The sequence below is a fragment of the Camelus ferus genome, chromosome 19, assembly GCF_009834535.1.
Source record: "Camelus ferus isolate YT-003-E chromosome 19, BCGSAC_Cfer_1.0, whole genome shotgun sequence".
Taxonomy (NCBI): Eukaryota; Metazoa; Chordata; class Mammalia; order Artiodactyla; family Camelidae; genus Camelus; species Camelus ferus.
The window spans coordinates 37083217-37098652 of NC_045714.1; the positions used below are offsets into that span (position 1 = coordinate 37083217).

The window sequence follows — 15436 nt, forward strand, 5'->3', positions numbered from 1 at the left end:
GTAAATAAGCCTAATTACCACCCCACCTCAAAAAAGATCACCCACTAAAAATAAAATGCCCTGCCTCCAAAATCACCCTTTCCAATCCAGCCCCCCTTAAGAAAATATAAAACTCATGCAGATTTAAAAAAAAAAGCAAAAAATGAAACACTGTAGCTGGCACATAAAAGATGCTGAACAAGTGGTTGTTGAATGAATGCATGCTCTATATTTTCCTACTGGTGGCCCCTTCCCTTCTGAGATCCAAGCCATTTAATTTCAATTAGTTTATTGCAGCTTCACCCAGATCTGGGCAGGACTGCTGGTATTTTCTCCCAGACAGTTAAGCGCTTTAGTAGAGAGCCAGGGTGTGAGGGGCCGCTTTCTGCACTGCACACAAGCCCGGCTGAACTTGTAGAGAGTGGTGAGGCTGTCAGAGCACTGGCTGGTAACTGATGGGCTATGTGTGTCCCTTCAGTTTAATGCCCTTAATTAATATAAATAATGACTGGCTTGTCCTTTGCTGCAACTACGTTTCTGTCTCTAAGGCTCATTATACTCAGGGATGAACAGCGCTTCCTCAGACCCCTTATGGCCCTACAATCGTGGAGTGGAGCTGGATCCCAGGCTCAGTACTGCCCTCTTTTAGTTGGACAAACTTGGGTGAGTTATGTTCCCTCTCTGAGCCTCAGATTTTTCATCTGGATAGGGCAGCAGCATTGAGGATATCTCTAGGCTTTTCTGTCTGCAAAGCGTCTCCTCATGGTGAAAACATATGTGACTCTTCAGCATGGCAGGCCACACACCTTTTCACCTACGGGATTCCCTTAATGATGTGGGTCTAGAGTTAACCAGACCTGGGTTCAAATCCTGGATTCAAATTTACCGCCTTTTCCTGGCTGTGTGGCTTTAGACAAGCCACTTAACCTCTACTAGCTGCACTCTCTCTCCCTTTTTTTTCCCCTAATTAAACACACACACACCCCTCCAGATGCCAAGCACTATCATAAGACTGCAGAGTTCAAACCCTAAATCTGTTGCTTACTAGCTGTATGACCTTAGACAATTCACTTAACCTCTCTAACTCTGTTTCCTCATCTTTTAGGTGGAAATAAAAGCATTCTCCTCCAGGGTTGCTGTAAGGAATGAGTGAGTTTATATCTGTGAAGCACTTAGAACTGTGCTAGAAGCATAGTGAGCACTGATATTTGTTGTTCTTATGGCTACCCATCTCATTGAAATTTTACAACCCACTCTCAGAAGGAATCTGACTTTCTCCACTTCTAAACTGAGAGCGATAGTACCCACAGTGGAGGGTGGTTATGATTATGAAAAGTATCACAGGCAAAATAACACTAGCTAATAGTTATTGACTATTACAATGAGCCAGATATTATGCTATGTGAGTCAGAAATGTGCTTGGCAGAAAAAAGAAAAGATGAAAAGTAACAGTGGCACATATGTTTTGTGGGGCTTTATTTATCTCACATAAGAAGTCTAGAGGAATCCAGGCTCTTTCTATCTTTCTGCTTAAACATTCTTATCAAGTCAGTCTTTGTTCCCAAGATCTCAAGATGGCTGCTGTGCCTCTGTGCATCACATCTGTGTTACAGGCAGAACATGAAGGGAAGTGCTAAAGGCTGAAGAACATCAGTTGAGTCTGTCTCTTTCAAAAAAAAACCAAACTTTTTGATAAGTAACACCAACCAACTTCCACTTATGTATCATTGGCCAGAATCCTGTTACCTGGGTGCTATGTGCAATCCCACCTGCTAGGAAGCCTAGGAAACCAAGCCAGCCTTCATGGCAAAGAAGGCTGTAAACAATGTGGGGGTAGCCAATTTACAATGTCTGCCGCATATACAATTTCCCCTTTAATCCCCACCAAAGCCTTGAGAGACTGGAAACATTATGTTTTCTGTTTTACAGATGAGTAAACTGAGGCCAGGAGAGGTGAAAGACAAGCCCAAGGATACATAGCTCGCAAGTGGCAGAGCCAGGATTCAAACCCAGGTCTGTATGACTGGAGAGTCTGGGCTCTTCACCAGTACATGATGCTACAAAGAGTCTACCATAATGCCTGATACAAAGTAGGTGCTTAATAAGTGTTACTTCCCTTCCACTTTTGGCCCCCTATGAGGCTCCATCAACTTTAGGCATTTGAGGCTGGGCCTTTGTACCCCTCTCCCTGTGGCTAGAAGGGTGAGAGGGTTGGAGTCCATGGAGAGAAAGATGGCCGCGCTCAAGGCTTCCCTGCTATTCAGGCTCTATGACCTGGGTGGGATAGAAGGAACTCCTCTGTTGCTGTGTGTGTGTATAAGGCAGAGGTGGGATAGGTAGGTATCCTTCTTTGATGCCAGTGTAACCTCTGGAAGGACATTTTGAAATTACGTGGTCAAGTTTTCAAAACAGCAGCCTAAAGTCTAAACGATGTGTGTGTGTGTGTGCGTGTGTGTGTGTGTGTGTGTGTGTGTGTGTGTGTGTGTGTGTGTGTGTTTTCAGTCCCACATAGCATTAAAAAAATTCAAATGAATTCATAACACTTTAATGTTGGGAAACTTCACATCATAACCTATATTTCCTGCCTAACCAAGGAAAAAATAATCAGGCAATTTGGCCACACTGGGCCCAGATTCCACACGGTAACCATGCAGGAGCTGGGTAGTGACAACCTCCCTTAGATGGGCATGTGCTCGCCCACCACCACAGCCCCAGCCGCCCTGCTGTCCTTGTCTGTTATCCTCCTGGTTCTTGTGAGCTTCTGAGTTTGTTTCCCTGTCACTGAACCGTTGGAAAGACTGTAGCTCAGAGAGGGAAGAAGTTTGAGTTGTCTAAGCTCATATAGCCAAGCAATGGCCAATCCCAAACTGGGCCACTGTGACTCCCAGTCCAGTGCTCCTTTTACACAACACCTCCTGCTCCTGTTTTTAAGTTTACTCGTCTGCAGTGGGACATGCAGGAGAAGGAGCTCATTCAGAAGTGTATGAGGGTGTATGAGGGTGGCAGCTCTGCTTCTGCTTGGCTGGGGCTGTTGCTTCTCTCCTTGGGCTTCAGCTTTCCCAGTGAGAGAACAAAAGTCCCACTCTTTTAGACGTGGAAAGGCTTTGAGAACTCTGTAGAGCTAGGAAAGTTTTTTAAACATAATTGCTCTTTTGATTGTCTATTTCTATGTAAAAGAGCACCCCAAAACTTAATGGTTTAAACAACCATTTTATTTGCTTGTGATTGTGCGGTCCAGGCTGGGCTTTGGTGAATGCTTTTTCTACTGATCTTGCTGGTGATCACTCTTGTGGTTGCATTCACCTGGCAGGTTGATAAATGGCTGGAATTCTGATTCTCTCCATGTGGTCTCTCCAGCCACACTTCTTAGATGGTTCTTCAAGAATAAGCTCCCAAGAACAAGCATTCCAAGAGGACAAGCCAGCATCCAAGCATTTACTGCCTCTGCTTGGCATCATGCTTGCTGCTGTCCCATTGGCCAAAGCTTGTCATGTGACCAAGTCCAGTGTCATTGTGGAAGGAGGCTACCTAAGAGCATGGCTACTGGGTTCACCAAGATAATGGTGTACCACAGTTATTTTCATGGTGTCTGATCAATGGCTAGAGAGTGCACCTTCACCTGCAGGATGACATTTGATAGTCTCTGAGTTTCCCTACTAAGATTTATCTCTCCTGATGAACCAGCCCAGAATCTTATGTCATCTTTCACTTTGTAGCTTTGGCCTAGCAAGAGTAGGCTTTCAGAAACCAGATTAGGTTTCAACACATGGTACCAATCCAAATGACTGATATGACTGCCCGTGTTTGAAGGATTCCATAGTGGGCTGGGAAAAATGTCCTGATTGGCCAGGCCTGGGTCAGGTGTCATCACCAGAACCAGGGTGAATGGGGTCAGCACATTCTGAACTAATCATAGGAATATTGGTAATAGACAACATTTAGTGAGTGTTTATTATGCACCAGGCACTCTTCTAGATACTTGCTGTGCATTAACTCATGTAATCCTCCCCACAATTCTATGAGGTAGATACCATTCTTTGTATTCCTTATATGAGGCATAGAGAGGTTCAGGAACTTGCCCAGGTTCACACAGCCAGTAGAAGGCAGAGCTGGGATTCAAACCCAGTCAGTCTAACTTTAGTATCCACACTCTTCCTGGCTTGGACCAAGCACGGGAGTGGAGGTTCATGGGAAAATCAGGAACTGATATCAAGGGGAAGGCAGACATGATACTATGCAGACAAAAATAGTATCTATAACCAAAACCCACCCATTAATGCATGACTGTGTGCCATTTACGGCACAATTTGAAGAACGCTTTTATATTCTTTATGCGGACACCTGCATAACTGGGCATCTTCCTCTCTACTCCAGCTGGGATTCTTTTAGTTTTAGGGTCTCCTGATTGGATCCAAAGCTAAGTTCTCGGCCCACCTAGTAAAGAATTCTTGAGATACAGCAGCAAATAAGAACAGCTGACCGAGAATTATTAAAAGAATATGGAGAAGTGGACTTTGAGAAGCAAATGGAGAACATGAAGGGGAAAGTAGTGGACAACTCCTACAGAAATGCATCTGGGAGGCCAGGACAGAAGCAAGGTAAACTGAAAAGTCTCAGAAAGTGTGTGTGACTGTTCTGAATATTGGGAATAGGGAGGGGTAGAAGGCCTCCTGTAATTGTCATTTCCTGGAACACTCAATCCTTTTTGAATAAGATGCTCTAAAGATAATTTTTCTCACTAGAACAAACGCCACAAACGCAAAGCCTTCCTTGTTTATATTTCTTCTAACGTGCTTCTGCTTTAGCAAGTGAGCCCTTAATGTCAGTTTCAATTAATGCCGCTGCATCTGATCTTGGTGTTGCTGCTCATGGATGCAGTGGGCAGGGGGTGGAGCGAAGGTCACTGGGAGGTGGAGGGAGGCATCCCCTCTTGCTAGGAGACTGGAAGGCCCTGGTGAGGGAGGCATTGGAAGGGAAGGTGTGGAATTCTTTGCTTCCCATTTAATGAAGACCATGCTTTAAAATGCCAGCCTGTCTATTGTGTGGGAGGAAAAAAAAACTAATTCGGAGATTTAGTAATAAGGCAGCGGAGGAGAGACAAGGCTCTGAGGGCTGAGCCGGTGAGAAATGAGACACACACAACCCTGCATTGACCTATGAGAACTTCACCTATAGCCTTGAGCTGCCAGTAGCAGGGGTGGGGACTGTATACTCCAAACCTCCTGTCTGCTGCCTGCTGTCATGGGAGTCCCCCAGTTCTGCTACATGTACTTCCTTCCCTCCCAGCTGGCAGTCTCACACCAGTGTGAGCATGATCTGAGGTGAGGATGGCTGTGGGATGGAGGGGAAGCAGAGCAAGTTTCAGGGAGAGGCAGAGACAGTCACAGCCTGCCAGCTCTTCCTCCTTCTCTTTCTTCCTTCCTAACAAAGGGAATTCCTTTGTTCCCTTCCAGGGGGTATTTGTTTGGGATAGAGAAGATACGGATTTATGTTTTCTAAGAGAGCAGCCTCAGGAATGATTCTCTTCCCTTTAAGAAGTCAGAGCCCTTGTTTTTTTTTTTTTTTTTATCTTCTTTATCATCAGTAACAGTCATTAGAAGACATTACCATTTCTTGAGGACCTTCTATGTGTCAGGGACACTACACTATTTCTAGTCTTTCCAGCAACTGTCAAGGTAAATGTAATTTATGCCCATTTTGCAGAGGAGAAATTTGGGACTTAGTGTCAGGAGCCTGTCCAAGAAGAGACAGGATTGGGGTTGTAACAGAAGCCTGAATATTCGATTTCTGGCTTTGATGTCACCAATTACTAAACACTTGGGAGGTACAGGCTCCTAAGACTTGCCAATGGGCACATCCAAAATGAGAAATATCTTCTGTTCAAGTCTCAGACATCCATATCAGCAAGGATTAAACACAGAGTTTAAACTGCCCTGGAGTAGAAGTCGAGATGAGAGGGCTTCAGTCCTGGTTCTGCAGCTCTCCTGCTTTCAGTGTATGTGACATGTGAGTTCCCCTCTCTAGGCCTATTTCCCTATCTGTAAAATGAGCAAGTTGGACTAAATGTCTCCAAAAGTCAGTTCAGTCCAATCGAACCTGACAGCACTCATGAGGGCTTCTTGTTTGGCTGTGCTAGAAGGATACAAAGATGTATAAGACAGGCCTCCTCTAGTTTTGCTTCACACATGGTCTAACAAAGGGCAACAAATCTTGGAGAGTGAAACATTTTAGACTTAGCTAATGGCAAGTGTGTGGTAGGGGAGATAAGACAGGCTTCTTGGGGAGAGAAATTCTCCCTCCCTTTTCTGACCATGTGATTCAAATGGAGGCTGCCATCTCCTTATCTGCCCCACCTCCTCATTCTCAATGATTAAGGAGTAGGCACCAGGCTCAAGCTGGGTCAGTCACAATACCTGGCCCTGCACCCATAGATAATTGGTCTAAGGATGAGCACCTACTCATGTTGGACAAATCCAAGTCTTTCCTCTAAGGAAGACCTCAAAAAGCTAAGACCAGAAGCAGAAAGCCTTGGTCTTTCTAATGGAGCAGCTGAGAGTTGGGAGTGCTGAGAGCTGCTGTAGCCAAGAATCCAGTCTTGAGGAGAAAAGCTCACACACACAGAATGAAAGACAAGGACTGGGGAGAAAGTCCTAGCAACATCCAAGTCCCTGATTCCATCATTTCAATTCTCTGAGCCTGGTTCTCCAGCCTTCCCATCAGTTCTGGGAGCTCCCTGATACCTTTGTGATAAATTCCTTTTCTGCCTTTGTTAGTCTGAGTTCATTTTATATTCCTAATTTGCACCTGAGAATCTGGGCTATATCCCAGGGCTTTGGGGCAATGCTAGTGGTGCTACTTCTCACTTCAGTCGAGGAGGGGACAAAAGACGGTTTATTCTCAAGCAAGTGGATAGGAAAGAGGGTGTGTCATTCCCATTGGAAAGTGCATTAGCCTGGGAGGCAGGAATCCCTCCCTGTCCCTGACATTTAGGCATATCTCTGCACTTTTCTGAGCCTCAGTTTCCTTATCTGTGAAATGAATAGAATGGTGATTCTCAAAACCCTGCTTTGCAACAGCCTGGGATTTTATGGAGGGATCACTGCCTAAGGAGGGTGGTTTGTGGCTGGGGTAGTGAAGCCTAGTAGGAAGGACTCTGGGTTCCCTTCTCCCACTTCAAACAAAGCCATCTGCCTCCCCCATCTGTTTATGCATTGCTTTTCTGTGAAAAGTCTGGCTTAAAAGAGGGCTCTGTAGCTTAACAGGTTTGAAAACCCCTGGATGAGATGATGTCTTTGAGGACCTTTCCTGTTCTACTAGTTAATGATTTTATGGGTTACAGGGGAAAGAATAACTTTCATGCTGATGATAAAACTATTTTGAGTGTTTTGCTCTATGCCAGGCACTGTGTGCTACGTGTTTTACATGTATTTTATTTTGAAAAATCCTACAGCAACCTTGTGATGTGGGGTATTATCCCCATTTTCAGATAAGAACCTGGGACTTGAGGAGTGAAGTAATTTGCTCGTGAACACACAGTTGGTAAGCAGTGAAGGGGGGTCTGGACCCAAACTGATGAGAAGGCATGAAATGGCAACCCACAGGCCAACCCAGGCTTAAGATGTGGGTCCTTCAGTCAGCACCACGCTTTCGTTCTTTATAAAATTTGAACTGGTTGCCAGCATTTTAAAAGAACGGATAACTTTGTATAAAAATTTTAAATTAGCTTTTTTCTCTCTTTTCAGACCTGGCAACTGCCAACACTGGGTACCCATATTCCCACATGAGTACCAGCTGCCTCCTCTAGAAGGGGCATGACTCCCTGTTATATTACACTTGACCCACTTTGCTCCCTTATGGGACCTGCCTGGCCCTATAGGCACCTGATTTTGCAACCCCTGTTCTAATAACGACTCTGTGCCTTCCTCCATCACTTCTTCCTTCATATATCCCTCCATCATCATCTGCTCCTTCTCCAGGTCCTGCTGATTCTCCCCCACCACCTGCTCCCTCCTCTTCATTCACCTGCCTTCCTTATCTGCCTTCATTCTTTGCCTCTGATGAAGATACCTGTTAGGTATCTTTATTCTTTATTTATATTTATTCTTCCCTTCCTTGAATCCATCTTCCTAATTCTAACCTGGGTATCTCTACAGATACCATTGTCAATCTCTGAAGAAGGATTTGCCCATTCAGGGTGAGCTCAGAGGGCAGAATTAATTCCAGTGGTGAGGGAGGAGGTCATTGATAGCATGTGTTGGGGCTCAGATGGCCCTGGGTTCAAATCCTGGTTTCTTCACCTGGGAGGCATTGGCCCTGTCACATTTCCTCATTCGTGAAATGGGTACAAAAACAGAACCCAGAGTTGTACCAGATTGCTTTCTTCCCCTTCCTTTTAAAAAAAAACTTTATTTATGTGTTTATTTTACAATATCATATTTTTAAAATTGAAGTCTAGTTGGTATTATATGTTATAGGTATACAACATAGTGATTCACAATTTTTAAAGGTTATACTCCATTTATAGTTATTATAAAATACTGGCTATATTCCCCATGTTGTACAATACATCCTTGTAGCTTATTTTATACCCAATAGTTTGTACCTCTTAATCCTCCACCTCCATCTTGCCTTTCCCTCTCCCCACTGGTAACCACTAGTTCCTTCTCTACATCTGTGAGTCTGTTTCTTTTCTGTTATATTCACTAGTTTGTTGTATTTGTTTTTAGATTCCACATGTAAGTGATATCTTACAGTATTTGTTTTTCTCTGTCTGACTTATTTCACTTAGCATAATGGCCTCTAAGTCCATCCATGCTGTACACCAGAAACTAATACAACACTTAAAATCAACTATACTTCAATTAAAAAGCAACCAACCAACCCATTTAAAATATGGGCAGAAGAACTGAACAGACATTTTTCCAAAAGAGGAAATGCAGATGGCCAACAGGAACATGAAAAGCTGCTAAACATCATCAGTAGTACCAAACTACTTTTAAAAATTCTTCTGCCTTGACACTTTATCATTTTAAAGCAACTTCTGCTCAAAACCTTTCAATGATTCCCACTGGGTAGAAGTTGAGTGGAGAAAACAGTTCCTCCAGATACTAATTCTAGCCTACTTTTTATATCCCATCTTTCTTAACTCAACTCATACCTTGTGCTGCAGAAACCCCCAGCTCTTACATTCCTGCCTTCATATTTGCTATTCCCTCTGGAATACTCTCCAGCATTCTGTAAACAAACACCCCATAAAAATGTGAGGCATTAATACCTTCACCTGCTGAATCCTACTCATCTGTTTTTGCTAAGAAATCTGGTTTTGTGAGTTACAAAAACCCCAACTCAGACTACTCAAACTCTAAAGATGAATTTGTTGATGGAGAAGTCCAGTGGTGGGTCAAGCTTCAGGTATGATTTTATCAGGTCTCTGGCTCATTTTTTTCTGCAAGATTTTCTCAGTCCTGACCTCCTCCATGTGATGGTTTTGTTCTCTAGCTGGCTTCCCTCTTGGTGGCTGTGATGGTTAATTTTATGTGTCAACTTGAGGGGCAAAGTTATGCTCAGATAGCTGGTTACACATTTCTGGGTGTGTCTGTGAGGGTGTTTCTGGAAGAGATTAGCATTTGAATGTGTAGACTAAGTAAAGAAGGGCAATGTGAGGCATCATTCAATCTGTTAAAGCCTGAATTGAACAAAAAGGTGGAAGAAAGGTGAATTTGCTCCTTTGCTTGAGCTGAGACATCCGTCTTCTCTTGCCCAGGACACTGGATATCAGTGCTTCTGGTTCTTGGGCTTGTGGACTTGGACCAAATTACATACCGGCTTTCCTGGACCTCTACCTTGCAGATGGCAGATCATGGGACTTCTTGAGCCCAAATAACTATGTGAACCATTTCCTGTAATAAATCTCTTCTTATATATATCTAAACATTTCCTATTGGTTCTATTTCTCTTGTGAACCCTGACTAATACAGTTGCTAAGAAAAAATTCTGCCACAATTCTAGCCACCATACCCTATACTACACTGCCCAGAAGTCAAAAGGATGTCTATTTCTCATTCTTCACCTTTATTGGGCCAATAACAGTAGGTCCTTAATAATTAGGAGGGTAGGATAGTATAGGGATTTGGCATGCAGGCTCTAAAGTTGGACTCTACCACTTATTAACTGAATGACCTTGGAAAGTTACCCTCTGTGCCAGAGTTTCTGTACAATAGGGATTATAATAGTATCTACCTCATAGGGCTGTTGTGGGAATTAAATAAGCCTGAACAGTGCTTAGCAGATTGCCTGGCAACTGGTAAATGCTCCAATGTTAGCAAGTGTTGCCAGCATATTTCCTCAGAAACATCTCCCTTTATACTGTAATCTTCAGGGATTCTTTTGGACAATGCAGTGTATTCCTAACATTTCTCTGCTGAATTCAAAGCCATTTATTCAACAAGTATTAAATGAGGACCTACTGTTTTAGGTACTGAGAAACGAGCAAAACAGGCAATATCCTATCTTTGTGGAGATCACATTGTAGTGGAAGGTAGGAATGAGAGAGACAATAAACTTATGTTTCAGGTGGTATGTGCTACGGAGAAAAATTCAACAGGAAAGGGTGTGAGCAAATGCAGAGGAATGGAGTGTTGCTATTTTAAATTTGGGCCAAGGAAGGCCTCTCTGAGGAAGTGGCATTTGAGCAGAGACCTGAAGGAGTAAAGGCATGCCACTATCTGGGAGGAGAGCATTTGAGGCAGACACAAGAGCAAGTGAAAAGGCCCTAAGATTACTAGTATGCTTGGGATGTCAGAAGAACAGGAAGGAGGCCAGTGTGGCTGGAGTAGAGTGAGAAGAGGTGAGAGCAGTACAATAGGGATAAGGTCAGAAGACTAAAAGGAGATAGGACCTTATAGGCTATAAAAAAAAATTCTCAGTGCCCGCAGGGAAGAGGATGTCACCAGCACAGGGAAGGTGTATAATCAAGGCCACAAACGGGAAGGGGTGAGTGCCTCATTTTGCCTTGTTGAGGGGCTGATGGGAGGTCAGGGAAGGCCTCTCAGGGGAGGTGGTTCCAGAGCTGAGTCTTGAAGGATGAATAGAAAGCATCTAGGCAGAAGGGAAGGCGCAATCCAAGTAGAGAAAGTGCTACAGCAGAGGGTGCTGAAAGACTGCGGTGTATTCAAGCAAACATGGTAAGGCTGGTACGCAGAGAGGGAGGTAAGGAGCCAGGGAGTGGCCAGAAACAGCAGAGGAGTTTGGCAGGGACTGGATTAATTAATTGGTTGATGGATTTATTCATTCACTCAAGTGTTTATTGAACACTAGGCCTATGCCCTAGGCCTGGTAACATAGTGATGTATACAACAGTCAAAGATTCCTGGTCTCATGGAACTTACCTTCTAGTGGGGAAGACGGGCAAAAACACATAAATAGATTAATAAATGACAAGACTAAGAAAGGCCATGAAGGAAATGAACAAGAGACCAAACTAGTGAACACCTTTAAGCCGGGTGTTCAGGGAAGGCCTCGCTGAGGAGGTTATATTTAAGTAGAGACCTCAGACATAGAAGAAACCAAAAAAAAAAAAAAAAAAAAAAAAAAGAGAGAGAGAAGAAGAAGAAGAAACCAGAAGTTAGAAGAGGTGGGGAAAGACGTAAGAACTTTCCTGGCCTTGCTTTCAAGTTGTCACCATCCCTCTAATTTGATTTCTCTTCCTTTTGATGTGAGAGACAGAGGTCGTCAAACAGAAGTATAGCTACAATTGCTGGTCTAGCCGATCCAGGCAGGATTCATTTCAAACTCTGCCCCGTTTTCGAGAATCCTCTTAGGCAGGTTCTGGGGGGAAGTGATGTGAAAATACAACCACAAAAATCACAAGTCGGACGATGCATAGAGAATTTGTCTTCCCAGCCTTCAGGGAAGTCTATAGGTGAGGACTGAAGGTATGTGGTCCTCGTGTGCTCTGGGAAGACCCCCCTCCGGCTGTTCCGCGGAGGCTGGAACACTGATTTAAGTGATAGTTTTCAACAGGAGAAATATTCAGGAGGGAGTACAAACATCCAGATCCAGATCAAACTGTAAAACATGTCCTGCACCCCAAAGGGTAAATTTACTTAAATTTAACCTTTTTTCAGATGGAAATGGCACCTCCTCCCCAGACTCGCCCTCACGGTGGTGTCTCCGCCCACTCCCAACGGGCAGCGTGGAACTTCGTCCACTACAAGCAATAGTTTCCTTGAAAGTGAAAGGACGAACCTCGTACTCCTTCCTTCTTGGTCTCTTCCGCACCCCTCGGCACCGCCCACCGCAGCCTAGTTTGGGCCCCTATCTTCAGACCCTGCCCACCTCCAGGCCTACCCCACCTCCCCACCGTCCTTTGGGTCAACCCTCCTTCCGGCTCCTCCGCAGAGGCTACCTTTGGGCCCCCTCTTCCCGCTAGGCTTCCGGGCCCGCCTCTTTCTGTCCCGCTACAGTCTTTCCACCCTTCTAGACTTCTCTTCAGCCCCGCCTCCAGTACCTCTCCTCAGCCGCCCCGCCAAGGGCCCCTCCTTCCCCAGCCTCGCCCGAGCCTTCCTCCACCCTTGACTCCTCCTCTGGGCAGGCTGCCGTTTAGCCCCGCCCACAACCCCTCCTTTCAAGCACCTCCCTGTTTCCTGCCTCTGCGAGGCCTCCACTGTCTTCCATACGCATCTTGCGCGCCTCTCCGGCACGGTCAACCTCTCAGCCCCGCCCCGCCTTCAGCTTGGTGGGGGTAAGCGAGTCTCTTTTCCCGCCCTAGCCCCGCCTCCCCAGACTCCCACTTCAGTCCCTCCTTCCTGTCAGGCCCCGCCCAGGCCCCTCCTTCTTCGTCTCCCCGCCGAAGCTCTGGACCTTTCCAAACCTAGGCTGAGGAGGTGGGGAGAGCCCGTGCGCCTGGGGAGCTGGCTGTGTCAGGGCGGGATTGTGACTCCTCGCCGTAGTGTCGCCGTGTCCTTCTCTGGATACCGAGGCAGGGGCAGGGGGTTTCCCGGACTAGGGCCAGAGCGGCGGGCGGGGCCTAGCTGAGGGAAGCCGCTCCGGGCGCCCCCAGCCCCCTGACCCAGTGGTGCCGGCCGAGGGAAGGACTCGCGGCTGCGGGGCTCGCGCTGCTGTCAGTGCGGCTGGGCGCGCGAGCGGCGCGGGCGCAGGGTTGGCTGATCTGAGAGAAGCTGAGGGGGCGGTAGCGGCGGTGGGGAAGACAACCGCGCGTGTGCTCAGCTCCTCACGCCGCGGCCAGGGCCGCCGCCTTCCTCCGTCCCTCCCTCTCTCCCTCCCTTCCGCCCCCGTGTGCGGCGGCACCGCCTCCTTCCGCGCCGCGCGGCTTCCTCCAGACCTCTCAGCGCGGGTGAGTGGGGGCCGCGGGCGTCTCCTTAAAGGTGCGGGTGGGTATTTCTTGTTCCTTTTTGATCTCCCACCTCTCGGTGCGGGCCGCTGCCTATTTTTAGAAACTCTTCTTTCGGCCATTCTGGGAGTCCCGGGAGCCCGAGTAACTCCCGGCCCCCTCCCCCCGCACCTCCCTCCCCTTGGGTCCCGCCGCCCTGGGTCTCCGGCCTGGCCCGCCCGCGCCCGCTCCTGCTCCTGGCCGCCCCCGGCGTTCCCTGCCCGCTTCCTCCCCGCCGGCCGAGCCTGGGCCAGGAGTTGGCGGGGTGGGCCCCGCGCCCGCTCGGAAGTTGGGAGTCTTTTGTGCTCGCGCCCCGCCCCGCCCCGCCCGGCGAAGGGAGGAGGAGGGAGCGGAGGCCGCGCTGGGGAGGCCTCGGGCGGGCCCGGCCCGGGCTCTGCCCTCGGCCGCGGGCTTCTTCCGGCTCTAATTCTCGTGCTGAGGCTGCAGGCTCCCGGAGGCGCGCAAAACTGGTCGCACTTCGCTCCCCGCGGGGCTGAGCGCCTCCCTGGCCCCCACTTCTCCCCGTCCTGGGCTCGATGCACACCTTGGGCTTAAAGAGGAACAACAGCAGGCCCTGGAGCTGAGTCTGTGTTCCGCACTTCACGCATCCTCTTTGGCCGCGGAGCCTCAGTTTGCCTCTCAGTGAAAAGGGAGAAAGAAAGTCGCCTCGAAGGGTGTTTGGATTCAGTGAGGGAATATGTGAGAGTAGTGTTTAATACCAACAGGTAACGTTTAATGGACTTGACTCAGGAACTTCATAAGTCTTATTTAATGCTTACGACGGCCTCTGGGGTTATCCCCGTTTACAAAAGCAGAAATTAAGGGGCAGAGAGGTTAAATAATGTGCTCCAAATCACAGTAGCCTTAGAAGGGTAAAACCGTGGTGTTAGTACCTGTTACTTATTTCTTAGTGTGAGCCTGTGCAGAAGGGATTTTTGACTTAACCTTCGGTTACACCATTAGTTAAGAGATGTAACTCCCTTCTCCCTGACCCCTGGGCCAGTGTCCACTGTGGTTGAAATCCCATTCTGGATCTATGGGAGGGAAAGGAAGTTACTATGGATTTCTTGCTAATATTGCCAGTTAGAAGTTGTTGGGTGCAGAGACTCCAGATCTCAAACACAACTGATGTTACCTGGGGGTTTGGTTCAAGGAAGGCGTTAAGTCCTTAAGAACAGTAAGGTCCGTTTTTTATATTTGTGGTATGTTCCTCCCCAAACGTTGCTTGTTCTCTATGGTGTTTATAAATCCTGACTCGGGGAAGGGGAGCAGAAAGTGGCTCAAATGAACTGCTTCTGCTCGCTGTGCCTTCAAATAGGGATTTATTTCTCCTGTTTTCACATAAGGCCCAAAGGGGTAAAAGTGAACTAAAATTAACTTTGGCAAGTGTTCTAATTTTCCAACGTCTAAAGATCAGGCAGGGGAGTTCCTAGGCCAGGTCTTGAGGAGTCTCCTGAGGTTTGCATTAGTTCTTTGAAGTCTGAAGATTCTGGACTTAAGCGTTGTATATAGGAGCTGGAAGGGGTCTTAATCTGGTCCAACTTTTTTATTTGCCTGTTCCCTTTCCTGTTAACTGAACCTTGGAAAGGGGAAGTAAGTTGTCTAAAATTCACAGACTGCTTTAGTGACAGAATCAGAACTAGAATTCCAGTCTTCTGCCTACCTGTCCAGTACTATTTTTATTTCTACCATACTTTACCACCTGTTGAAAGGGCACTAAACTACTTATTCAGGCCTTAAGACCAGGAATCCTGAGTAATTTGAAATCACAAGGAAGTTGTTTAGTCCCAGCATTGAAAGGAGGTTTAGCATTAAAAGGAGGCCAGGTTTTGTGCACATGTGTACCAGTTCTCGTAAGTCATCACTTTTATTGTATAGTTACTTTATTTATGATTTATAGTACTCTTCTGTAACCATTATCTGATCTCATGTCTCATCCAGTTCTATGAGAGAGTTCGCAGAGTTGGTTTATATCTCCTTTTTACAGCTCTAATTGAGAATTGCGACATAGCAAGGTTATGGCACTTGCTTTACTTAGATCACTAAATTAACAATTGGTGAGGACAG

General features: G+C 46.6%; 1 protein-coding gene across 6 annotated transcripts in view; it reads left to right on the forward strand.

The window, feature by feature from the left end:
• Positions 1-12792: 12792 nt before the first annotated feature.
• RALY (RALY heterogeneous nuclear ribonucleoprotein) overlaps positions 12793-15436 on the forward strand; it is a 77166-nt gene continuing 74522 nt past the window's right edge. For 2 of the 6 annotated variants that reach the window (XM_032462137.1, XM_032462140.1), the window contains exon 1: positions 12879-13333. The gene's annotated coding sequence lies outside the window, so the exon portion shown is untranslated. The other 4 variants (XM_032462141.1, XM_032462138.1, XM_032462139.1 and 1 more) reach the window with 4 other exon arrangements.